The 24,898-nt window shown below is 41.4% G+C and overlaps 5 non-coding genes across 5 annotated transcripts; all 5 read left to right on the top strand.

Annotated features, from left to right (window-relative positions):
* Positions 1 to 18,032: 18,032 nt before the first annotated feature.
* Positions 18,033 to 18,131, top strand: LOC118484604. The gene has a single exon (XR_004873711.1). It is a non-coding gene; the product is annotated as a small nucleolar RNA R41 (small nucleolar RNA).
* A 297-nt stretch (positions 18,132 to 18,428) lies between these two features.
* On the top strand, positions 18,429 to 18,531 carry LOC118484598. Its single transcript, XR_004873705.1, has one exon. It is a non-coding gene; the product is annotated as a small nucleolar RNA Z103 (small nucleolar RNA).
* A 1,067-nt stretch (positions 18,532 to 19,598) lies between these two features.
* LOC118484606 lies at positions 19,599 to 19,696 on the top strand. Its single transcript, XR_004873713.1, has one exon. It is a non-coding gene; the product is annotated as a small nucleolar RNA R41 (small nucleolar RNA).
* Positions 19,697 to 19,743: 47 nt separating this feature from the next.
* On the top strand, positions 19,744 to 19,822 carry LOC118484614. Its single transcript, XR_004873720.1, has one exon. It is a non-coding gene; the product is annotated as a small nucleolar RNA Z155 (small nucleolar RNA).
* Positions 19,823 to 19,956: 134 nt separating this feature from the next.
* Positions 19,957 to 20,059, top strand: LOC118484602. The gene has a single exon (XR_004873709.1). It is a non-coding gene; the product is annotated as a small nucleolar RNA Z103 (small nucleolar RNA).
* Positions 20,060 to 24,898: the final 4,839 nt, after the last annotated feature.

Here is a 24,898-nt window from a genome sequence, read left to right as displayed (position 1 = left end):
CTAAAAGTTATTTTAATTAGCAAAATTTCTGAAAAGATAATTCTCTCGGTTGGATGCGGCTTTAAAGAACTCCTTTCTCCGGGCATGGGTTCCTCACACGTCGGCAAGCCATTCCTCTATCTCCATTGGGAGGAGAAAGGCGGGCTCGTTGGCGTCGGTTTGAGGGGGTACAACTTCCATCGGGACTTCTTGTAAATCTTCAAGTGGAGGCTCCGCTGGAATGTCATCCCATCCGGTAGGATTGTTGACTCCAAGTGCTAGGTTCCAATCCTCTTGAAGGAGGATTGGTTCCATGGGAGGTGTTACAAGAATGTTTAACATCTAGTCCAAGAGGTTAATTTCTTGAAAACTGTTTTCCAGCCCCACCGTAAGATAATTTATACGGTCTATTAGGACCTCCTCTACCGAAGTCATCTCATCAAGAGCTTCCTGTAGCGCCATGACGTAGCGTACAAGAGTAGCTTCAATTGAAGACCTTCTCTCCCCTCGACTGTTTCTGGAATGTGCAGAAGATGTTCCACTGTTTTTGACTTGACATTCTATGAAAAACAAACCAGAAATAGCTTATTTTGATGAAACAGTACCTTGGACACGGCCCCGTGCTCAATGAGCACAGCCCCGTGTTCACTTTTCTGCAGATTTTTGGAACAAGGACTCTCGAAGTTTCAAGTTATTTTTCCAATTTGAAGCATTTTTTAGTAATAATAACTTAAAACAACGTTATACAATTTATTTTTAACAAGATTCCTTGAACAAAACCCAACAAACATCACAATAAAGCTTGAAATCTTAAGCTTTAATGGAGGTTTTGGAGCAAGAAAGATGAAGAAGAAGGAAATGGATAAAAGAGGAAAGGACAAGATGGTTGTTAGAACCTTCTTTTAGAAACTACCTAGGATGGTATGTGAGAAGATTCTCTCAAATCTCTGCCCTTGGATGGTCCAAATGTGTAGAATTCTTGGCTGCATTTATAGAAAACGACAGCAAGCTGGACACGGCCCCGTGTCGGCTGGACACGGTCCCGTGTGCAGGCAAGATCCTGACACACTTTGTCCGTATTCTGACAGAAAGTCAGAAGGTAATCTTTCTGGTGGGCACAGGGGCATGTTGGCTGGACACGGCCCCGTGTCAATAGGCTGTTTTATGAAGTTTGTCTCTTTTTAAGGAATTTATTCCTATCGGGTGGTTCCTTACTCGATGGGACAACCCCAAAGTGCCAAAGATACCTTAATTGCTCCACACTAAGACGAGAACGCAAGAGGTTGTCGATGAGGGTGATTCCTATGCTATATGTAGGTGGACAAGTCCAACCCTTTTCCGGGCTCTCGTTAAAGAAGGTGTATGCCGAATCACTCAGGTCTATGTATGCACCGAACGAAGTCGATGGAGAGTCCTTCACGGCACAATCGGCACAGGGACGACTATCGATCAAGTCCTCGCTAGAGTTGGAGGTATCATCGGGAATATTAGAGTTGTTTGAATGCGATCCTGATGCGTGTCAGTGTGTATATGTTTTAAGTATGTATTTTAAGCCCTTTTACACTTTTTAGCCAAGTTTTAAATTTATAAAACACGATATTTACTAACACTAAACACACATATGGGCTAGTGCACCCATCGTGGACGTAGTATAGTGTTGGTAAGATACCGAGGTCGTACAAGGACACAAGAGCTTTTAGTACCGGTTTATCCTCAACGTCTAATCAAATCAAAATGTTAGAAAAAGATTTTTAAACTAAGAAAATAAAACTAACTAAAATGCTGAAAATAAAATAAAAATAAAAACAGATAGACAAGATGAATCACTTGGATCTGACTCGTGTGTTAGTGTAACCTTTGATTATTTTCACACTTTTGCACTTGTTTAAGAGATTATCTTAGTTATTGTAGTAGGCCCCTCTTTTGAAGGCGACGTTACCCTCAACCCAGTAGTTTGAGTCAGCAAGGATACAATCCTAAAGGGTCGGATTATTGAAAGATAATTAATTAAGTTATTAATGCATAATGTGGTAGGCCCCTCTTTTGAAGGCGACGTTACCCTCTGCTAAGTAGTCTGAGTCAGCAGGGATACAGTCCTAAGTAGTTGGGTTAAAGTTTTAATAGTAGTTTAGCTTATGAGGGGATCAAAGAGGTTGGACCCCCGCCATCCAATACCTTTGGGTATTGAAGGAGGTCCTGCTAAATTTGACCCAGGTCCTTTGCAGGATCTATACACTGAACAATGACAAGACTCTTACCAAACCGTTCCCTTAAGCCCCGACCACGTAGCCAACATACCTCCATATAGACCGTGGAGATATGAATGGTGAAAATCTTTTATTTTATATAGACAGTAAAATAATGCCAAGACACCATGAACAAACGATAAGGAAGAATCACCTTCAACATAAGAAACTAGTAATTAAAGTCATTAATACAAAACCAATTAAAAAGTGTAAAAGATTAAAAATAAAAAGTATTACACTAAACACTTGTATTCACCAAGTGATGTAAGAGACTTAGGCAAACATGGCCTTTGATTGTCAAGAACTCATACGATCAATCTTGGATCCCGAGACGACTCACACACTCTATGATGGACAATGGATGATGGTGGTGGATGATGGTGTTATGGTGGTGGTGGGTGGTGGGCGAAGTGTGAGAGAGGTGGTGTGCCAAGGGATAAGTTGAAATGGCTCCAAACACTCCTATTTATAGGCTGAATAGAAGCTCGGGCACGGCCCCGTGTCCATCCTCATCTCTCTCTTCATTAATTGTAATTCGCAATTACAATAAATGTGCCTGCAGGAAGTTGATCACGCCTCCGTGTCCGCTGGGCACGGCCCCGTGGTGGGCAGTAGAAGCTTCTAAAGGTTTGTCTTTTCTGCTGCTACTTGGGCACGGCCCCGTGCTCGCTGAGCACGGGGCGTGTTCAGTCTTCTGTCTTCTTAGTTTTGCTTGGGAAGATGCTGTCGAGGGGTCGGGCATTCCACTTTTGTTCCTTTTCTTGTATTTATGTTAGATTTTGCTGTCTTTTTGCTTCTTTTATTAATTTGAGCTCATTTAATCCTGAAAATACAAAAGGAAGACAAAAGCACACTTTTTCGAACATTAGTACTAAAAAAGGGTTAGTTTTATGCCACAATTGATATAATTTATATGTTGCATTTTGTGCATATCAAATACCCTACACTTGAATCTTTGCTTGTCCTCAAGCAAAACTCTTTATAATGTGGCTTTATTCACTCCCAAATGGAATGGGTAGAAGAGAAGGTTTTTGGGCTTGTCATAGAGTGTCAGGATTTCCAAGATTCTTTATTGAGGTTTTATTTTTATTTATTTACAATCTTATTTGGCATGATTTATTAAGAACGTTTCTTAAGATAAATTACTTATTAGGGCATAACATACCTTTTTAAAATCTCATTTATATACAAGTTCACATACCTCACGGGGGATTACTCAACACTCGGCCGAACGTGTATTTTTAGTGAATCACTCGAGAGCGGCATGGAACTTACTCCTACCATAAGCTTGCCAAGCAATCAATCCTCCTCCTTTTTAACTATATACCTTTGTAAATATCAAGAGGACTTTCTGGGTGAAGGGTTAGGCTTGGGCTAAAGGTGGGTGGTTGGGTTAGTGGTTAGTAAAAAGGGCGAAAGGCGTAACAAACGTCGGTTTAAAAGACTTTTATTTTTCATATTTTTATTTTATTTTGATGAATTGTTAAAACAAAGTTATTTTTGATAAACTTTGTTAAAAATAAGAGAACCGAACGTTGTTACTAAAAAGTTAAAAATAAAAAGGTTTAGGTGGGTAAAAAGGGTTGTTTTGGGTTAAGTAATGAAAAGGTTTCGGCTCAAAGGGGTTAACTAGGGGGATTTTGGGTAGGTGGTAAAAAAAATGAAAAATAATGGTGTAGAATGAAAAAGGGTTAGTCCTAATGCCTCCATCATTTACTTACTCGGGTTTAAGTTGGTAAGGACCGGGAATGTATTGTTGTGGCAAGTTCTAGAATCATACGAACCAAGCGGCTATTCACACAAGAAACGAAAAATGAGCATTTAGTGTAAAGATATATATTTGTATGCTCGTTAAAGGCTCAAAACTCACTTTTGTGGGAAAAGGTTTTTTTTTATGTGATCAAGTATATATAATTAAATTTTAACTAAGTTTGTGATGCCTTTTCATAATTTTATCATGTTGGTTCTTTTTATCACGACGCTATCGGTTGTAAACTTGTAAATATATAACCTTGTTAAGACTTGAATTCCCAACTTAACCTTAGACAAGTAAAAAAAAATGAAAATCCAAAAATTTGGGGTGATTAGCGGTTCCAATAGAGTTTTGTGTAAGGCTTGTTATTAGGACTTGCAAAATTCAAGGTTTTAGCATCCCCCCCCCCCGCACACGTAAATTACACATTGTCCTCAATGTGTCCCAAAAATAAGTTTTTAGGTTGATTGAATGTGTAAAATGGTGTAAAAAGCAAAATTTTATGTTACTGGCAATCTGGACACGGCCCCGTGGGGACCGGGCACGGCCGTGTTCAGGTGCCAGCTACAAAAATTTAAGAAAAAGAACAGAAGCCTGGGCACGGGGGCGTGTTTAGTGAACACGGCCCGTGTCCAGTTACCTAAACTGGGCGAATTGCTGCAGACTGTGCAGCACGGGGCCGTGTTGGGTGAACACGACCCGTGCTGAGCCTACTGTAATGGAGAGATCGTTGTCGGATTGCCCTGTTTTAGTGCATGGAGCGATGTTTCTTGATTCCCTTGTTATCCTTCACCATCCCAAGTGTGTTTTATTTATTATAACACCATCCACACTTTAAAACCATCATTTCATTAAAAATCACAGAGAGGATTACATAGTCCTAGAAAAAAAATTAAAAACAAAGAAGAAACAAAAAGTTAAAAGTCCTAAATTAGATAGGTCTAGTGATACATAAAATTATCATAAGGAGTCCTAATTTCTTGTTAAGAACCAAAATTCCGGGAATATATTCTCGGTATTGTAGTAGGACTCTTGGCCGAGGGTTATCTTCCTGGATGTTGTTTAAAGCCATTCTTCTATCTCTCTTGGGAGAAAGAAGGTGGCTTCGTTTGCCTCAACATTTTGCAGAGGAGGGGAAGTGCCAACTGGGACTCCTTGTAATATGTCCCTAGGAGGCCCCGGGTGCATGGCATACCACTCGGCTGGTATGATAACTTCAGGCACCACGTTCCATGCCCTTTGGGTTATTATAGGCACCAAAGGAGGAGATGCGAGAATGTTCAACCTCTGGTGCAAGAGGTTAAACTCTCGGAGACACCCTTCCAGTCTCACCGTCAGATGGTTGATGCGGTCGACCAAAGCTTCTTCCACCCCCGTCATTTCATCAATAGCCTCTCTTAGGGCGTAAACATAGTTTACAAGAGAGTCTTCCGCCGTTGATGATCTCCTTTCGTGTCGGTTGTTCCTTGCGTGTGATGAAGACGTTCCGCTTGTTCTGCTCGCCATTCTGGGAAGAAAAACCGAAACGAGCTCAATTTTTGCAAAACAGTCCCTCAGACACGGCCCCGTGTTCGATGAACACGGCCCGTGTCCAGGTGTCTGTAAGTTTTTAAATCAAGGAATCTTGAAGTTTTAAATTATTTTACTGGTTCGTATATAAATTTTAAGCACAAATAACTCAAAACAAAGTTTGCATAACTTATTTTAGACAAGATTCCTTGAATAAGAACTTACAAACACTTCATTAAAGGTTGGAATCCTGAAGTTTCCAACTATAATGGAAGTGTTAATTAAAAATTGAGGAAGAAGGTAATGGACAAAAGTGGAAAAGACAAGATGGCTCTTGAGAACCTTCTTTTAGAACATACCTAGGATAGTATGAGTGAAGATCTCAGGAATCTCTGTCTTTTGAAGTGGTCCAAATGAGCAGGAATCATGCTGCATTTATAGAAAACGACAGCACGTTGGACACGGCCCCGTGTCGGCTGGACACGGCCCCGTGTGCAGACAGAATCCTGACACATTTTTGTCCGTAGTCTGATAAAATCAGAAGAGAATCTTTTGGTGGACACGGGGGCGTGTTGGCCGGACACAGCCCCGTGTCGAAGGGCTGATTATGAAGGTTGTCTATTTTTTTAAGGAACTTATCCGGATCGGGTGGTTCCTTATTGGATGGAACAACCCCAAAGTGCCTAAGATACCTTAATTGATCTAGGTTAAGACGAGAACGCAAGAGGTTGTCGGTGAGGGTGATTCCTATGCTATATGTAAGTGGACAAGTCCAACCCTTTTCCGGGCTCTCGTTAAAGAAGGTGTATGCCAAATTGCTCAGGTCTATGTATGCATCGAACGAAGTCGATAGGGAGTCCTTCACGGCATAATCGGCACAGGGACGACTATCGTCCAAGTCTTCGCTAGAGTTGAAGGTATTATCGGGAGCAACGAGGTTGTTTGAGTACGATCCCAACACTTCTTCTTGGTCATCGTCTTGAGATGAATTTAGGAAATCCATCCTAAGTTCTTTTAACCAATTAAGAATCAGATCTTCTAGTTGAAATAGTTCATCAAGAAGCATTTCCCCTAGAATATCTGGTTGGGCGCCTTCGAGGGAGAGATAAGGATTGTTTTTACTTTTGCCCCTCTTACGGATACAGGGAAACGATGGGTCTATATAGTAGGGCTTATAATTTTTAAAATAACATTCTAATTCTTTATGTCCGCCTCCACATAATTGACACCACGTACCATAAGAGTGCCGAAAGTAAAAAAATCATTATCACTCATTTCTGTGTCGGAATTTACCAACCGTCGGGATCTTACGGTTCTGTTTTCAGTAACTGAATCTTGGGCACGGGGGCGTGTTGAGTGGGCACGGCCCCGTGTTTAGCTTACTGTCTGACTTAAAACTAGATTGCCAGTCCCAAAGATTGGGCACGGGGCGTGTTCAGCGGGCACGGCCCGTGCTGAATTCTGCAGAAGCTGAAAAATTTAAGAAAATCCTAAAAATAAAAAGAAAATAAAAAAAAAACATGATTAGGCCGTTGATTTCTAACTTTCTTAAAATCCTTGTGTCCCCGGCAACGGCGCCAAAAACTTGATGCGTGTCAGTGTGTATATGTTTTAGGTATGTATTTTAAGTCCTTTTACACTTTTTAGCCAAGTTTTAAATTTATAAAACACGATATTTACTAACACTAAACACACATATGGGCAAGTGCACCCATTGTGGACATAGTATAGTGTTGGTAAGATATCGAGGTCGTCCAAGGACACAAGAGCTTTTAGTACCGGTTTATCCTCAACGTCTAATCAAATCAAAATGTTAGAAAAAGATTTTTAAACTAAGAAAATAAAACTAACTAAAATGCTGAAAATAAAATAAAAATAAAAACAGATAGACAAGGTGAATCACTTGGATCCGACTCGTGTGTTAGTGTAACCTTTGATTATTTTCGCACTTTTGCACTTGTTTAAGAGATTATCTTAGTTATTGTAGTAGGCCCCTCTTTTGAAGGCGACGTTACCCTCAACCCAGTAGTTTGAGTCAGCAAGGATACAATCCTAAAGGGTCGGATTATTGAAAGATAATTAATTAAGTTATTAATGCATAATGTGGTAGGCCCCTCTTTTGAAGGCGACGTTACCCTCAGCTAAGTAGTCTGAGTCAGCAGGGATACTGTCCTAAGTAGCTGAGTTAAAGTTTTAATAGTAGTTTAACTTATGAGGGGATCAAAGAGTTTGGTCCCCCGCCATCTAATACCTTTGGGTATTGAAGGAGGTCCTACTAAATTTGACCTAGGTCCTTTGCAGGATCTATACACTGAACAATGGCAAGACTCTTACCAAACCGTTCCCTTAACCCCCGACCAGGTAGCCATCATACCTCTATATAGACCGTGGAGATATAAATGGTGAAAATCTTTTATTTTATATAGACAGTAAAATAATGCCAAGACACCAAGGACAAACGATAAGGAAGAATCACCTTCAACATAAGAAACTTGTACTTAAAGTCATTAATACAAAACCAATTAAAAAGTGCAAAAGATTAAAAATAAAAAGTATTACACTAAACAGTTATCTTCACCAAGTGATGTAAGAGACTTAGGTAAACATGGCCTTTGATTGTCAAGAACTCTTACGATCAATCTTGGATCCCGAGAGTACTCACACACTCTATGATGGACAATGGATGATGGTGGTGGATGATGGTGTTATGGTGGTGGTGGGTGGTGGGTGAAGTATGAGAGAGGTGGTGTGCCAAGGGATAAGTTGAAATTGCTCCAAACACTCCTATTTATACGCTGAACAGAAGCTCGGGCACGGCCCCGTGTCCATCCTCGTCTCTCTCTTTATTAATTGTAATTCACAATTACAATAAATGTGCCTGTAGGAAGTTGACCACGCCCCCGTGTCCGCTGGGCACGACCCCGTGGTGGGCAGTAGAAGCTTCTAAAGGTTTGTCTTTTCTGCTGCTACTTGGGCACGGCCCCGTGCTCGCTGAGCACGGGGCGTGTTAAGTCTTCTGTCTTCTTAGTTTTGCTTGGGAAGATGCTTTCGAGGGGTCGGGTATTCCACTTTTGTTCCTTTTTTTGTATTTATGTTAGATTTTGCTGTCTTTTTGCTTCTTTTGTTAATTTGAGCTCATTTAATCCTGAAAATACAAAAGGAAGACAAAAGCACACTTTTTCCAACATTAGTACTAAAAAAGGGTTAGTTTTATGCCACAATTGATATAATTTATATGTTGCATTTTGTGCATATCAGATCCCAACAATTCTTCTTTGGTATCGTCTTGAGATGGATCACAAAAATCCATCCTAAGTTCTTTTAACCAATTTAGAATTAGTTCTTCTAGTTGAAATAGTTCATCAAGAAGCATTTCTCCAAGAATGTCCGGTTGAGCGCATTCGAGGGAGAGATAGGGATTATTTTTACTTTCGCCCCTCTTAAGGATACAGGAAAACAATGGGTCTATATAGTGGGGCTTATAATTCAGAAAAAAACATTTTAATTCTTCATGAGAGCCTCCACATATTTGACACCACGTACCATAAGAGTGCCGAAAGTAAAAAGTATCAGTATCACTCATGTTTGTGTCAGAAATTACCCACCTTCGGGATCTTACGGTTCTGTTTTCAGTAACCGAATCTTGGGCACGGGGGCGTGTTGAGTAGGCACGGCCCCGTGTTCAGCTTACTGTCCGACTTAAAATAAGATTGCCAGTTCCAATGATTGGGCACGGGGCGTGTTCAGCGGGCACGGCCCGTGCTAAGTTCTGCAGAAGCTGAAAAATTACGAAAATCCTAAAAATAAAAAAAAATTTAGAAAAAACTATTAGGCCGTTGATTCCTAACTTTCTTAAAATCCTTGTGTTCCCGGCAGCGGCGCCAAAAACTTGATGCATGTGAAGTGTTATATATATTAGGTGTATATTTTAAGCCCGTTTACACTTTTTAGCCAAGTTTTAAATTTATAAAACACGATATTTACTAACACTAAACACACATATGGGCAAGTGCACTCATCGTGGACGTAGTATAGTGTTGGTAAGATACCGAGGTCGTCCAAGGACACAAGAGCTTTTAGTACCGGTTTATCCTCAACGTCTAATCAAATCAAAAGTTAGAAAAAGGTTTTAAACTAGAAAAATAAAACTAACTAAGATGCTGAAAATAAAAATAACAGTAAAAACAGATAGACAAGATGAATCACTTGGATCCGAATCGTGTGTAGTGTAACCTTTGATTATTTCCGCACTTTTGCACATTTTAAGAGATTATCTTAGTTATTGTAATAGGCCCCTCTTTTGAAGGCGACGTTACCCTCAACCCAGTAGTTTGAGTCAGCAAGGATACAATCCTAAAGGGTCCTATTATTGAAATATAATTAATTAAGTTATTAATGCATAATGTGGTAGGCCCCTCTTTTGAAGGTGACCTTACCCTCGGCTAAGTAGTCTGAGTCAGCAGGGATACGGTCCTAAGTAGCCGGGTTAAAGTTTTAATAGTAGTTTAACTTATGAGGGGGTCAAAGAGTTTGGACCCCTGCCATCCAATACCGGTAGGTATTGAAGGAGGTCCTACTAAATTTGACCCAGGTCCTTTGCAGGATCTATACACTGAACAATGGCAAGACTCTTACCAAACCGTTCCCTTAACCCCTGACCAGGTAGCCAACATATCTCCATATAGACCATGGAGATATGAATGGTGAAAATCTTTTATTTTATATAGACAGTAAAATAATGCCAAGACACCACGGACAAACAATAAGGAAGAATCACCTTCAACATAAGAAACTAGTTATTAAAGTCATTAATACTTAACCAAATAAAAAGTGCGAAAAGATTAAAAATAAAAAGTATTACACTAAACACTTATCTTCAGCAAGTGATGTAAGAGATTTAGGTAAACATGGCCTTTGATTGTCAAGAACTCTTAAGATCAATCTTGGATCCCGAGACGACTCACACACTCTAAGATGGACAATGGATGATGGTGGTGGATGATGGTGTTGTGATGGTCGTGGGTGGTGGGTGAAGTGTGAGAGAGGTGGTGTGCCAAGCGATGAGTTGCAAGTGAACCAAGCACTCCTATTTATAGGCTGAACAGAAGCTCGGGCACGGCCCCGTGTCCATCCTCCTCTCTTTCTTCATTAATTGCAGTTTGTCTGCATTAGTTGACCACGCCCCCGTGTCCGCTGAGCACAACCCTGTGTGCAGAAGCATATCTGTACTATCAAGATTTGCCTGGATTCCGCGAATCTTATAGTTGACAACGGCTCCGTGTCCGCTGAGCACGGCCCCGTGGTGGGCGATGGAAGCTTCTACAACTTTGTCTTTTCTGCTGACACTTGGGCACGCCCCTGTGCTCACTGAGCACGGGGCGTGTTCAGCCTTCTGGTCTCTTGTTTTGCTTGGGAAGATGCTGTCAGGGGGTCGGGCATGCCACGTTTGTTCCTTTTCTTGTATTTGTGTTAGATTTAGCTGCCTTTTTGCTTTTTTTGTTTATTTGAGATTATTTAATCTTGAAAATACAAAAGGAAGACAAAAACACACTTTTTCCAACATTAGTACCAAAAAGGGTTAGTTTTATGCCACAATTGATGTAATTTATATGTTGCATTTTGTGCACATCAACGCGCGACAACTGTGGTGAAACTGAAAGCAACTATGAGCAACACACTCACCAACAAAGGAAGCTGTTGCACAGTCATTTAGGCCTGCGCAACATAAACAATGAATGGGGAATTTACAACGAAGATGATGACACAACCTATAAGCAAGAAAGCACGGTTTTCAGCAGATTACCACCAAATCATGAGGCATATAGGCCCCGCGCACGCGCGGGGTATAATCCAAACGCTGAGTACGATTGCACGTTAAGCTATCGTCCAGATGGCATAGCTGAGAAATCAAAGTTTATCAGAGAAATTGCCACGGCTGATATTGACAAGACAAAATTACCACACAATGTGGGTAAGTAAAATGGCTTAACAGATCCGGATGACTACCTCCAAGTTTTCACCAGCGCAGGGGTGGTCGGTGATTGGTCATTACCCAATTCGTCATGAATTATTAAAAACATTTCATACGATAACTTACTTATTAGGGCATAACATGCCTTTTTAAAATTCCATTTATATACAAGTTCACATACCTCACGGGGATCACTCAACACTCGGCCGAAGGTGTATTTTTAGTGAATCACTCGAGAGCGGCATGGAACTTATTCCTACCATATGCTTGCCAAGTAATCAATCCTCCTCCTTTTTAACTATAGACCTTTGTAATATCAAGAGGACTTTTTGGGCGAAAGGTTAGGCTTGGGCTAAAGGTGGGTGGTTGGGTTAGTGGTTAGTAAAGGGGCGAAAAGCGTAAAAAGCGTCGGTTTTCATAAGACTTGATATTTCTCAAAACTTTTTATTTTGATGAAGCATTTCAAACAAAGTTATTTTTGATAAACTTGTTTGTTTATTTCTTTGGCTTCATTCTCAATTTTTTTTAATCAAGTCATAAGAGAAACCGAGCTTTGTTACTAAAATAAAGGGTTTAAAAGGAAAAAGGGTTTAGGTGGGTAAAAGGGTGTTTGAATTGGGTTAAGAAACAAAAAGGTTTAGGCTCAAAGGGGTTAACTAGGGGGATTTTGGGTAGGTGGTCAAAAAAAGAAAAATAATGGTGTAGAAATAAAAAGGGTTAGTCCTAATGCCTCCATCATTTACTTACTCGGGTTTAAGTTGGTACGGACCGGGAATGTATTGTCGTGGCAAGTTCTAGAGTTGTAAGAACCAAGCGGCTATTCACACAAGAAACGAAAAATGAGCATTTAGTTTAAAGATATGTATTTGTATGCTCAATAAAGGCTCAAAACTCACTTTTGTGGGAATGAGTTTTTATGTGATCAAGTATATATAATCAAATTTTAACTAAGTTTGTCATGCCGTTTCATAATTTTCTTATGTTGGTTCTTTTATCACGATGCTATCGGTTGTAAATTTGTAAAAATATAACCTTTTTAGAATTTTGAAATTCCCAGCTTAAACTTAGACAAGTAAAGAAAATGAAAATTTTTGAAAAAAATTTGGGTGATTAGCGGTTCCAATAGAGTTTTGTGTAAGGCTTGATAATTAGGACTTGCAAGAATCAAAGTTTTAGCATCCCCCCCACACTTAAATTACACACTGCCCTCAATGTGTCCCAAAAATAAGTTTTTAGGTTGATTGAATGTGTAAAAAGGTGTGAAAAAACAAAATTTCATGTTACTGGTACTCTGGAAACGACCCCGTGTTCAGTAACAAAAGTTTGTAAAAAGAAATAGAAGCGTGGACACGAGGGCGTGTTCAATGAGCACGGCCCGTGTCCAATTACCTGAACTGGGCATTTCCTGCAGATTGTGCAGCACAGGGCCGTGTCGAGCGGACACAGCCCGTGCTGAACTTGCTGTAACGAAGAAAATTTGTCGGACGACCCTGTTTTCGTGCATGGGGCGCTGGTGCAAGTTTCCCTTATTATCCTTCTCCTTCCCGAGTGTGTTTTATCCATTACAACATCATCCAAACACTAAAACCATCATTTCATTAAAGTTATAGAGAATTACATAATCCTAAAAAGCTAATAATTTAGATAAGCAAGTTAAATGAAGCACAAGAAGCTTAAACCAATAAGTTCTAGCCTAAAAGTTATTTTAATTAGCAAAATTTCCGAAAAGATAATTCTCTCGGTTGGATGCGGCTTTAAAGAACTCCTTTCTCCGGGCATGGGTTCCTCACACGTCGGCGAGCCATTCCTCTATCTCCCTTGGGAGGAGAAAGGCGGGCTCGTTGGCGTCCGTTTGAGGGGGTACAACTTCCACTGGGACTTCTTGTAAATCTTCAAGTGGAGGCTCCGCTGGAATGTCATGCAATCCAGTAGGATTGTTGACTCCAAGTGCTAGGTTCCAATCCTGTTGAGGGAGGATTGGTTCCATGGGAGGTGTTACAAGAATGTTTAACCTCTGGTGCAAGAGGTTAATTTCTTGAAAACTGTTTTCCAGCCCCACCGTAAGATAATTTATACGGTCTATTAGGACCTACTCTATCGAAGTCATCTCATCAAGAGCTTCCCGTAGTGCCATGACGTAGCGTACAAGAGTAGCTTCAATCTAAGACCTTCTCTCCCTTCGACTGTTTCTGGAATGTGCAGAAGATGTTCCACTGTTTTGACTTGACATTCTACGAAAACAAACCAGAAATAGCTTATTTTGATGAAACAGTACCTTGGACACGGCCCCGTGTTCACCTTTCTGCAGATTTTTGGAACAAGGAATCTCAAAGTTTCAAGTTATTTTTCCGATTTGAAGCATTTTTGGGTAATAATAACTTAAAACAACGGTATACAACTTATTTTTAACAAGATTCCTTGAACAAAACCCAACAAACATCACAATAAAGCTTGAAATCTTAAGCTTTAATGGAGGTTTTGGAGCAAGAATGATGAAGAAGAAGGAAATGGATAAAAGAGGAAAGGACAAGATAGTTGTTAGAACCTTCTTTTTGCAACTACCTAGGATGGTATGTGAGAAGATTCTCTCAAATCTCTGCCCCTGGATGGTCTAAATGTGCAGGATTTTTGGCTGCATTTATAGAAAACGACAGCAAGCTGGACACGGCCCCGTGTGCAGGCAAGATCCTGACACACTTTGTCCGTATTCTGACAGAAAGTCAGAAGGGAATCTTTCTGGTGGGCACGGGGGCGCGTTGGCTGGGCACGGCCCCGTGTCAAAAGGCTGTTTTATGAAGTTTGTCTCTTTTTAAGGAATTTATTCGTATCGGGTGGTTCCTTACTCGATGGGACAACCCCAAAGTGCCTAAGATGCCTTAATTGCTCCAGACTAAGACGAGAACGCAAGAGGTTGTCGGTGAGGGTGATTTCTATGCTATATGTAGGTGGACAAGTCCAACCCTTTTCAGGGCTCTCGTTAAAGAAGGTGTATGCCAAATCGCTCAGGTCTATGTATGCACCGAACAAAGTCGATGGAGAGTCCTTCACGGCACAATCGGCACAGGTACGACTATCGATCAAGTCCTCGCTAGTGTTGGAGGTATCATCGGGAATATTTGAGTTGTTTGAATGCGATCCCAATAATTCTTCTTTGGTATCGTCTTGAGATGGATCACAAAAATCCATCCTAAGTTCTTTTAACCAATTAAGAATTAGATCTTCTAGTTGAAATAGTTCATCAAGAAGCACACAATGTGGGTAAGTACAATGGCTTAACAGATCCGGATGACTACCTCCAAGTTTTCACCAGCGCAGGGGTGGTAGGTGGTTGGTCATTACCCAATTGGTGTCATCTGTTTGTGCAAACCTTCGTGGGCGCGGCGCGCGCATGGTTTGACAGTTTACCAGAAGGAAATATCAAGTCCTGGATGGACTTTCAACACAAGTTTCTAGCACACTTTTCCCAACAGCGCATGCACACCAGAGATCCAGCAGATTGCTTAAACATCTGGAGGAAAGATCACGAAAGCATTGAAGACTTTATCACCACATACAACAATGAATGTCTGGAAATCGGAGATGTGGGAGAAAAGATGATGCGCACGCATTTCATGAGAGCTGTTAAATGTGATGACCTAATAAAAAAGGGTCAAAGGAAAAGATGGAGGTCCCAAATATTGGCATACTTTCATTGAAGCAGCGAAACTATTGCGGGAACAGACAAGCAACTGACCGACGACGACAGCCATCAGTATAACTATAGTCAGCATGCCAACGATAGACGTAACAAGAAGGGCAAGGGCCAACCCTGGAAAGCATCTGGCTATAAAGAAAGAAGCCCACCAGCTGAAGATGCCCGAGCGACCATCAATCAAATCAGCTACCGCAAAGAAGTCAAGAAAGAAATAGAGAAAAACATTGGACACCTCTGAAAAAAACCCTTTCTGAAGTCCTGTCAACTGAAAACCATCAATTTAAACCTCCATTGCAGATGCGAAACAAAAGAGGGCAAGACCCAAATCTCTTTTGTGAATTCCACAAAGACATAGGCCATTTAGTCAAAGGGGGAAAAAGACAATTGTCAAATCCAAAGAAGGGAAGAGGGTCCAGATAACCAGAAACTTCGAAAGCTGGAAACACACATTATCCAAAGAGGTCAGAGAAGACCGAGAAAAAATTACAACAAGCGCGCCCAGGATAACTCCTGGCGCGAGAGGCAAGTTGTCTTTCCAGTGGTACGAGGTGGTCCGAGAGAAAGAAGACCAATAGTCATTCCTGGTGTATTTGGCCACTACCAGACTGACTACATTTTTATAGACCCAGGAAGCACCGCGGACATCATATATGAGAAATGTTTCAATCAACTGGACCTTTAAGATAAGGCGTGCTTAGAGCCGGTGGATTACCCACTCACCAGTTTCTACAATGAGGTCGTCTTTCCTCTTGGCCAGATATCTTTCCCGGTGCTACTGTCTGATGGAAAGAACTCAAGGATGGAAGAAGTCATGTTCATGGTTGGTAGTGGTGGCGGTGGTTGTGGGGTCGACGGTGGTGGTGGGTGGAGGCAGCGAGTGGCGTTGGCAGCGGTGGTGGTTGGTGGCGACGGAGCCGATGGCGGTGATTCTCGGGTTGCTGGTGGAGGCGGCGATGGCGTTGGTGGTGTGTGGCCGGTGGTGGTTGCGTTGGTTAGTGGAGAAGGTGGTGGGTTGTGGTGTTGTTGATGAATGGTGCAAGAGGGGATGTAATGAAAAAAATGGGGCATGGATGGAATGTTTTTGAGGGAATGGAATGCCTTATGGAATGGGTGATTCCATTCCATTGACCAACCAAACACCCTTTTCTTCATTCCCTCGTAATGCTCCATTCGATTCCGCTTTTCATTCCTTCATGCCAAACACTACCTTAACTCTAGATTCTCTTATATATGTTGTTCTGTTACTTGTCCGTGAACACCAGTTAATCAAGTTAAGTGGATTTGATGTTTGTTCCCCAAAGTGTAACTCTTACGGCTCATAGCTCGGTCAACAGCAATGACTTATCGAGTCTGCATATTTAAATCCAATAACAAGAATCTTCGGGTTTAGAAACCCCTTTTCTTTTTAATTGGGAAAAAGAAAAACCGAAAACCATAAAAATATACCATTACCGATACCGATGTGGCGATGTTGCTCGGTCGGTTTTCCGTTTGATACGATAGCGGCACGATATACGTTTTCAATAAAATTTATATAATACACATGCTTTTGAAGAGTTAAAAGAATAAAAAATTAGGCTTATAAAAACTTATCAATTCTTGATCCCAACTGTTATTTCATTTACATTGACCCGTTGTTAGGCTTAAAAGAATTATGAGGTAATGGAATGGACAAGATAATGGAATGAACAAAGGAATGAAATGGATCATTACATTACATAGTCTTGTTTGGTTACCATGCAGGAAAGGAATAAATCATTACCTTGTGTTGTTTGGTAGGTAAGAAAAGAGGAATGAACTAAATCGGCGATGGGTGGAGGCGGAGATCGGTGGCGGCTAGTGGCGGTGGCAGGGATGGGTGGCAGTGGTCAGTGGTAGCGGCGGTGGGTGGCGGTGGTCGGTGGGTGAAGGTTGTTAGCGGTGGCGACGTAAATAGTTGGGGTTGGCGGTGGTCAGCGGTGGCGGGTGGCGGCGATGGTGTTGGCGACGGGTGGTGGTCGTGGCGATGACGGTGGGTGGTGGTGGTGGTCGACGGTAGCGGGTGGTGGCCGTGGAAGATGGTGGTAGTGGTCCGTGGAGGGTGGCGGTAGTGGTCGGGTGGCGGGTGGCGGCGATGGTGGTCGATGGTGGTGGCGGTGGCGGCGGCGACGACGGTGGGTGGTGGTCGACGGTAGCGAGTGGTAGCAGCAGAGGATGGTGGTGGTGGTCGGCGGAGGATGGTGGTGGGTGGTGACGATGGCAAGTGGTGATGGTGGCAGATGGTGGTGGTGATGGGCGGTGTTTGTGACGTAGGGTAAGAGAGGGAATTGAATGGAAAAAAAGGGGAATGTTACTTCATTTTCATTGACTAGTCTAAATTTTTTTAGTATTTGATGCCTTTTTTTTATAAAAGTCTGATCAGTTCTACCCGAGAAATTAATCCGGAACCAAACCATTAGTAATGATTCGATTTAGTTTGATTTAAATTTTTAAAGGTTTGGTTTCGGTTTCCATAAACAGAAACCTTTACTAATGGTCTATCTCACGGTTTGAGATGTAAACATTAAACCATCCAAACCGGACCATATACATCAATGACGCGTGAGGGTGAATAATGCAAAATATTAACTTTGAATAGATTAGCAGAAAATTTGGATTGAAATGCAATCATAATTGAGGGATGAATAATGCAAAATATTAACATTTGAAGGCCATAACCTGTACATTTTCCCCTTCCCTCTTTCATATACTCCCGCCGCATCCCATATATACAACAAACCCTAAAACCCTAATATTCCGCCATAAATACACTCTAGCGCAGTTGACTTCAAAATGGACCAATTTGCAGGCATCCTTAATCTCTCTGTATTAAAAACATCTTAATTTTTTTCTTAACGATTTAGAGGTGCAATGATGTTGAAATCTACCTATTTTATGAAGGAAAACTTGAGTTTTATCTTCATGATTAGAAACAACCAATGGATCCTTCTGAGCACTCTACTTTCATTCTATTTATTTATTATTAGTTCATGTCGATACAATGTAGTTTAGATGCCTTTAAGGTGATGAGAAAGTTGTCGGAAAATATGATGTCGATTGATAAATACTTCCAGACTACAATTATCTGATTAATGGATGATTCGTTTTCCACCTTTTGACATTTTTTTTTTAGAATTTTAATTGCTATTAGTTTTCATTTTTTTTTTTTTTTGGCTGCTGTTGCTCTTTTTTTTGTTGCTTTAGACGCAGTGAATTTTATTTTTTTAGTTTACATGACACGGTTTTAAGGAACGAAAGATGGAAGTGATGATTATTTCCCCAGATGACCGAAGCTGATTATACTGTGCGCTATTTTTACATTCTTTCTTTAGGAAGAATCCAAGCCAGAAATCTGATCCATCTTTTGATTTTTATTAATCAATTATTCTGGTTTTATGAGTTTAGCACTTAGCAGGTTCATGACTCGACTTAACAATAAGATTCGCCTGACAAAGGGGTTAATTAAAGTATAAGTTAAGCACATTGAACATAAGCTCACATGCCACGCTACAGTAGGCTTCTTCAATCAAGCTTAGGGTTGTAGACTAGTCAACCCATTTTTGAAATATTTAAGATGAGGTTGCTAAATTTATTAAGTTTGTTTAATAAACGAGCCTAGATCCCAGCTTTACTTATCAAGCTTGACTCGGCTTGTGATCTTAAATGAGTTTGATTATGTACCCTTTTTTCTTATCCAAATTCCAACAATATTATATTTAACTTCTTACAATAGTTTATTCCCACACCATATACCATATGTGTTTATTATTATTCTTTTGTAAACTCCAAGTGGGTGTTGTCCCACATCGCCTTGGGAAAAGAAATTATTAGTGTTTATAAACATGTGTCAGTTTTCTAAATCGCTGGACTCAGTCATGCGAGTCTGTGACCCAAGTGGGGGCATTAAGATGGGTTAGAAGGTTCATTTAAAGGGGACTAGTTATGGTTGTATGGTCAAGTAACCAAAGAGAATCGTTTCGGGCTACTAAAGGTTCACGGCTCCTTTCAGTCTTTGCAGGTATTTGTTTGGAGGATCCATGGTATAAATAATAAAAGCCCGCCTCTGTGGGAGAGAGGAAGTCCTTGAGAGAGAGACCGCTGGCTGATGGCTTCGAGCTATATAAACTGGAAGCCAATTGGAGTATCTGTTTCCATCCTTACCAAGGTGGGATGGCGTATGAGCTGACTTAACCAGAGCAGCAACCAACAATACCAGCTTACCATTCGACTGTTTGAGGCGCGTGAACCGGTTCTCCTGTTGTCTTTGACCAAATGTTCGGTAGCTCTTCCTTCTGGATCAACACCCCATTTTTTTAAATAACACGGTTAAAAAATCAGTTCTCGGTCTGATTTGGAGATGAACCTCATTCACAGTTGTGTTTATTAGCATGGGTTTTAGACTTGCATTTCTAGTTTTTTGAATGATTTAGAGGTGCAATGATGTTGAAATCTACCTATTTTATGAACGAAGCTTGAGTTTTCGATTCATGATTAGAAACAACCAATGGATCCTTCTGAGCACTCTAAATATATTCTATTTTTTTAACTCATGAATACAATGTAGTTTAGATGCCATTAAGGTGATGAGAAAGTTGTCGGAAAATATGATGTCGATTGATAAATACTTCCAGACTACAATTATCTGATTAATGGTTGGTTTGTCTTTTACCTTTTGAGTTTTTTAGAATTACATTTGTGATTTGTTTCATTTATTTTTTGGATCTGTTGCTTTAGACGGATTAAAAGTTTGTTATTTAAGTTTTATATGAAACAGTTGGAATGAAAGATGGAAGTGATGATTATTTCCCCAGATGATCGAAGCTGATTATATTGTGCGCTATTTTATTTTCTTCTTTTTAAGGAGAATCCAAGCCAGAAATCTGATCCCTCTTTTGAATTTTTTTTGGTTTTATTAATCAATGAAGTTTTTATCTGTTTAGAAGCTCATGTAGAAAACAATGTATTTGACATTTTTAAGGGCACCTTCACATTGGAGGTGTGTAAATGACTTAAGATGCTCATAAAAGATACCCCTGATCCCCAAAAAATGTTTTTGGAATACTCCTGAATTTTTGGGCTAGCTCCAACATTTGGGTCATAAAAACTATTGGAGTTGGATCTGTTGCTCAAGTGAGGGTCAATAATTTGAATAAAATTTTATTAATTCTAATATCTTTAGTCTTATTTTGTATATAAAATTTTATTAATTCTAATATCTTACTAATGCTGATATGTGTTTCTTCTTGTGAGGGTCAATAATTTGAAAGTCATTTGCTCTATGGGCTTGAAGTCTTGGATTGGGCTGAGTTCGTGAGTCAGAAGGTTCGTGAGCTAAAAAGTGTTGCAAAATAGTGGTTGTTGAAGTCCTTATATAAAAGGGTTGTGGATCTCACTTGTTATAACTCTCCAATAATTCACACAGTTCAGTAAGTTGTGTCTAGGGTTTCTTAAAGTGGATCTCATATGTTATTTGTGGGGTCTTGTGTTTTCTGTTCGATGATCATCAGATTAGTCGTTTGCAAAAGAACTTTATCTTGTGAAAAGTTCTAGTGATTGTAATTAGTTGATTTGCTATAAATTGCATAAACCTTTAGTTTCTGACATATCTTATTGTCGAATACCCAAATCCCGGATGCCATTAAATGGATCTTCGCTGACGTCAAGAGGTCTTTGTCTTCGTTACTTCAAAAGAGCAAATCGTTAGCCTCTCCACGGAGGACCCCGGGGGGGGGGGGGGGGGGATCCGTGACCAAGCTCCGGCGTGAGAGTAAGTAACCTTGCCAGAGAATGAGAAGGAGTTACTCCGATGCTTAAGATCACCGGAGTAGTTCCTTTAAGGTGTGAATCTAATAAATGCCTGAATGTTTTTAATGTGAGAATGTTGGTCGGAGATAATGCCGAGAGAGAGTAAATGAGAGTGTGTTAAATGTGGTCATACCTCTTGTTACCGTTTTCCTCTTCTTATATAAGCGAGCAACCTTATCTTGCATGTGGGATATTAGCTGACATGATCCAACGGCTTCTGGTAGTCTTTGGGGGGCTCAGACACGTGTCTGAACCCCAGCGGCAGGATGATAATCTCATTTAATGCTTGCGGCTGGAAGTGTACCATGCCAGCCGAGATGCTGGTTACATCGGACATTAAATGCTTTTTCTTTACTTATCTGAATTCATGCTTCCCGCTCATATTTTCATGTGGAAAACCTTAATGGAGAAGCAAACTTGTTCGTGGGTCTCAAGTGTTTGGGCTTTTGTGGTGTCAGCCCAAACCGGGTAAATGGGGCAACCCATTGGCCCTTCGTCAAGTCATCTTTAGTCCCTGGCTCTGAGACCCAAGGCTCATGATCCGGGGTTGAGCCATACCTGTATTTTCAGAAGGTAGTTTTCTGTCCTAGAAATGGGCCCGGGCCCCAAGTGGTTATTATTAACCCTCTATTAACCTGCCGAGTATTAATGGCGGGGTTTAATCCCCTTGATACACGTGCCTCCTTTTTGAATTTTGAAAGGACTCTCCCATCATCTCTTTAAATGCACTCTTAGCCTCTTTGATCTCTTGCTCTGTTTTCACTATCATCTTTCTTCTTCTCATTTCCTTTAACATTTCTCTGATCGTTATACCTACATTTGTCATGAGCCGTTCAGGCCGTTCGGCGATCAGATCGGTTTTGACAGCAAAGGACTTGAAGTCCTTTGTTGAAACGTACAATATCCCTGAGCAGTTTTCTCCTTCTTTGCCGGGTCCTAATGAACCGGCTGAGTGTACGCTGGACAGGATCCCCATTTATACGCTAGCATTTTCCTCCTGTGGGGTTAGGTATCATCTTTCCCCTTTTAAGGTTGCTTTGCTTCGTCATTTTGGTGTTCACTTTTCTCAGATACATCCTTTAGGATTTATGAGGGTGGTACACTTCGAGTTGTCCTGTGCAGCCGTTTCTGGGGAGACTTCTATTCCTCTGTTCTGCATGTTCTATAAGCTAATCTCTGATGGAGATTGGTTTACTTTTGCAAAGCGGCAGAACAGCGTGTCGAAACCTTGTTACAATTTTATGCCCACTTCTACCTATCCGAAGGATTGGAAGAGTAGGTTCATCTTTGTTTCTGCTACTATGCTGCCGGAATCTCCATTGCCAAGAGATCTTGAGGCTGTTATCGAGGATGCTGTTCCGACCCTGTCTGCTGCTGAAACCGTCCAGTGGAAACGGATGTACGAAAACCCAACGAGGGCCTTTACTTTTTCCGAGGGGATGCTTGCCATGGGGGGGCTGAGCCCTTCCTATCCGGTTCGTCCCAAGGCCTTTTTTGGCAAAAAGGGTATCCTTTATTCTTGACCTGCTATTTGCTGTTGTCCTTTTTTGTGCTTTAATGGTTGTGCAGTCATCTTTAGTGCTTTTCCTTGTGCAGAGCTAACTTTGTGGAGGCTACTTCAAGGTGATTCAAAGGATGTCAAGTTTGTAGTTGATAACAAAGTCGATCCTGGCTTGAATGCAGAGGTACATGTTACTGGGGGGTCTGCCCAGGTTGGGGGTTCTGTCACCGTGGGGGGTGATGAGGGGAACCCTTCTGATGAGGAGGAAAGTTCCGCTGACCTTCCCCCTGTTCAACACTCTGATCAAAGTGATGATGAAGCCTTGGAGGTTCGTTTGGTTCGTAAAAGAAAGGCTGCAAGTCCTAAGCCGACCCCTGCTCCTCGCGATATCCGGCAAAGACTCCGGAGTGTCAGCGGTCAGAAGCCCCCTCCTTTCTCGAAGGCTGTTTCCGATCTTCCCCCTGTTGGGGTCAAAGGTTCCTTGTCTAAACACCTGAGGTCTTCAAGTCTTGTGAGTGCACCTTTACTGGTAGGTCTTTTCTTCCCCCCATTCCCTTTTTCCTACCTTTGTTTTGTTTTTGATATCCTTTTTCTTGTTACGCAGGGGAGTTCTCTGGATCCCATAGAAATTCCTACTGGTCCCTCTTCTTCCCGTGTTCGGGATAAGACTTCCGAGGTGGGCATAGCCCGTTTTTCCCCAGCTTTTGAACTTTCACCCTCTCATGCTATTGGGACCAGTAAACCCACTCTCCTTGAAGGTCCTACTCATCGATCCCAAATGGAAAGTTTCTCATTCTTCAGTGATAGGGACTCCTGAGGCTGCTAGGGACTTTCTTACTCATGTTGTTCCTCCCTCCCATAAGTTTGTGAACTCCGTTTTGTGGGATGATCTTTTCGAGGATCAGTACAGCATGTCCCTTTGTGAGAGCTTTTTCAGGAGTGCTGGTATGCTGCAGCGGATTGATGATTTAAGGAGGGCGAATGAAGGACTCAAGGCTGAGCTCAAGACCTCCCAATCTGTTGCTGCCGAACTTAGATGCCAAGTGGTCGAAGCTGAGAGGAAGTTGTAGGAGGAGAAGGTATGTAGCCCTTCCTCCCCCCCTTTTTTTTGCTTTCGGGTTGTTTGTGATGCTTTTTTGTTCAGGGAGCAGGGCCATGCTGGAGCAGAGGAAACAAGCTTGGGAAAGGGAGATGGCGGCGCTGGTGGAGGAGAAGGAGGAGCTGGCTGCTGAGTTAAAATATTTGAAAGAGGTTGGTTCTGTCTCCCAGGAGCAATTGAACACCATGTATGCAGACTATGGGGTGACTTCTGATGATAACCAGCGGTTGGCCGGGGAAAAACATTGGCTGATCACGGAGGGGTTTGGGCCTTCCTTTCTGCTATCTCCCAGTCAAAGGATTTTAAGAGCGGTTTGGAGGAGATATATAGGGCTTACCGGGATGTCGGCTACCAGGCTGCGTTGAAGGATGGTTATGCTTATTCTGCTCAGGGTCTAGGCAGGAAGGAGACTCCGCTGTACAACTCCAAAGCTAAGAAGAAATTATCCAAGCTGGATGAGGAGTTTGGGAGCAAGACCCCGGTTATTCTGAAGAAAATCCTGGAGCATCCCTTAATATTGATAGATGAATTAAAGGCCCTGTTCTCCTCTGTTGGTCCTTCCTCTCCGCCATCTTTGTCTGGGGGTGCCCCCAGTGATTCCTGGACATTTGTTTTCTTCAATATGGTTGTAACTTGAATAACTACTTTCCTTAGGATACTTTTGAACTTTTTGTGTTTGAAAAGGGGGACCTTTGTGTGGGGGTCCTCCTTGGTACCTAATCGTATAACTTATGATCCTGTGTTGTTGTCCTGTCATTTGCATGCTTTTTTGTTATGCTTATTGTTTTGCAGGGACTTTTGCCTAGGATCAAGCCGGTGTTTTTCCTGGGGACCTTTGGACCGTTTCGCAGGAAGTTGAGCTTTGGTCTTTTTGGTTAAACCTGTTGTGTTTTGTATTTCGGCCAAAGTTACTAAGGCTTTTCTTTGTACATTTGTTTTGTTAATGAAGAAAGGATGATTTCTTTTTTGTAGTTTTGTTTACAGAAATGTGTTATGCTTGTGGTTTGTCAATAAACCAGGATTGTCTGTTCGAGGCCAATCATAGGACAAGTTTATAATGTGAGATTATGTTTTTGGTTGGTTTTGTCCGCTTTCTTTGGGTTAGCTAGACCCTATTTTGCCCCATGGCCGGGCTTTTGGCATGTTTGATATACCTTGTACGCGTGTGTTTACTTATTAGTTAGGCTTTATAGTGTTTATAGGCACGTCTGCCTAGATATAATACCTGCTCTTTTGTCAAAAGAGGACATGTTAATTGTCCATTTTTCATTTACTTGGGGGATTTAACTTCCCAACATAAGTCGTTACAAAAGATCTGTCCTT

Source organism: Helianthus annuus, chromosome 11, assembly GCF_002127325.2.
Source record: "Helianthus annuus cultivar XRQ/B chromosome 11, HanXRQr2.0-SUNRISE, whole genome shotgun sequence".
Classification (NCBI taxonomy): Eukaryota; Viridiplantae; Streptophyta; class Magnoliopsida; order Asterales; family Asteraceae; genus Helianthus; species Helianthus annuus.
The sequence above is the reverse complement of the archived record's forward strand: the minus strand, read 5'-3'. Positions and strand labels throughout refer to the sequence as shown.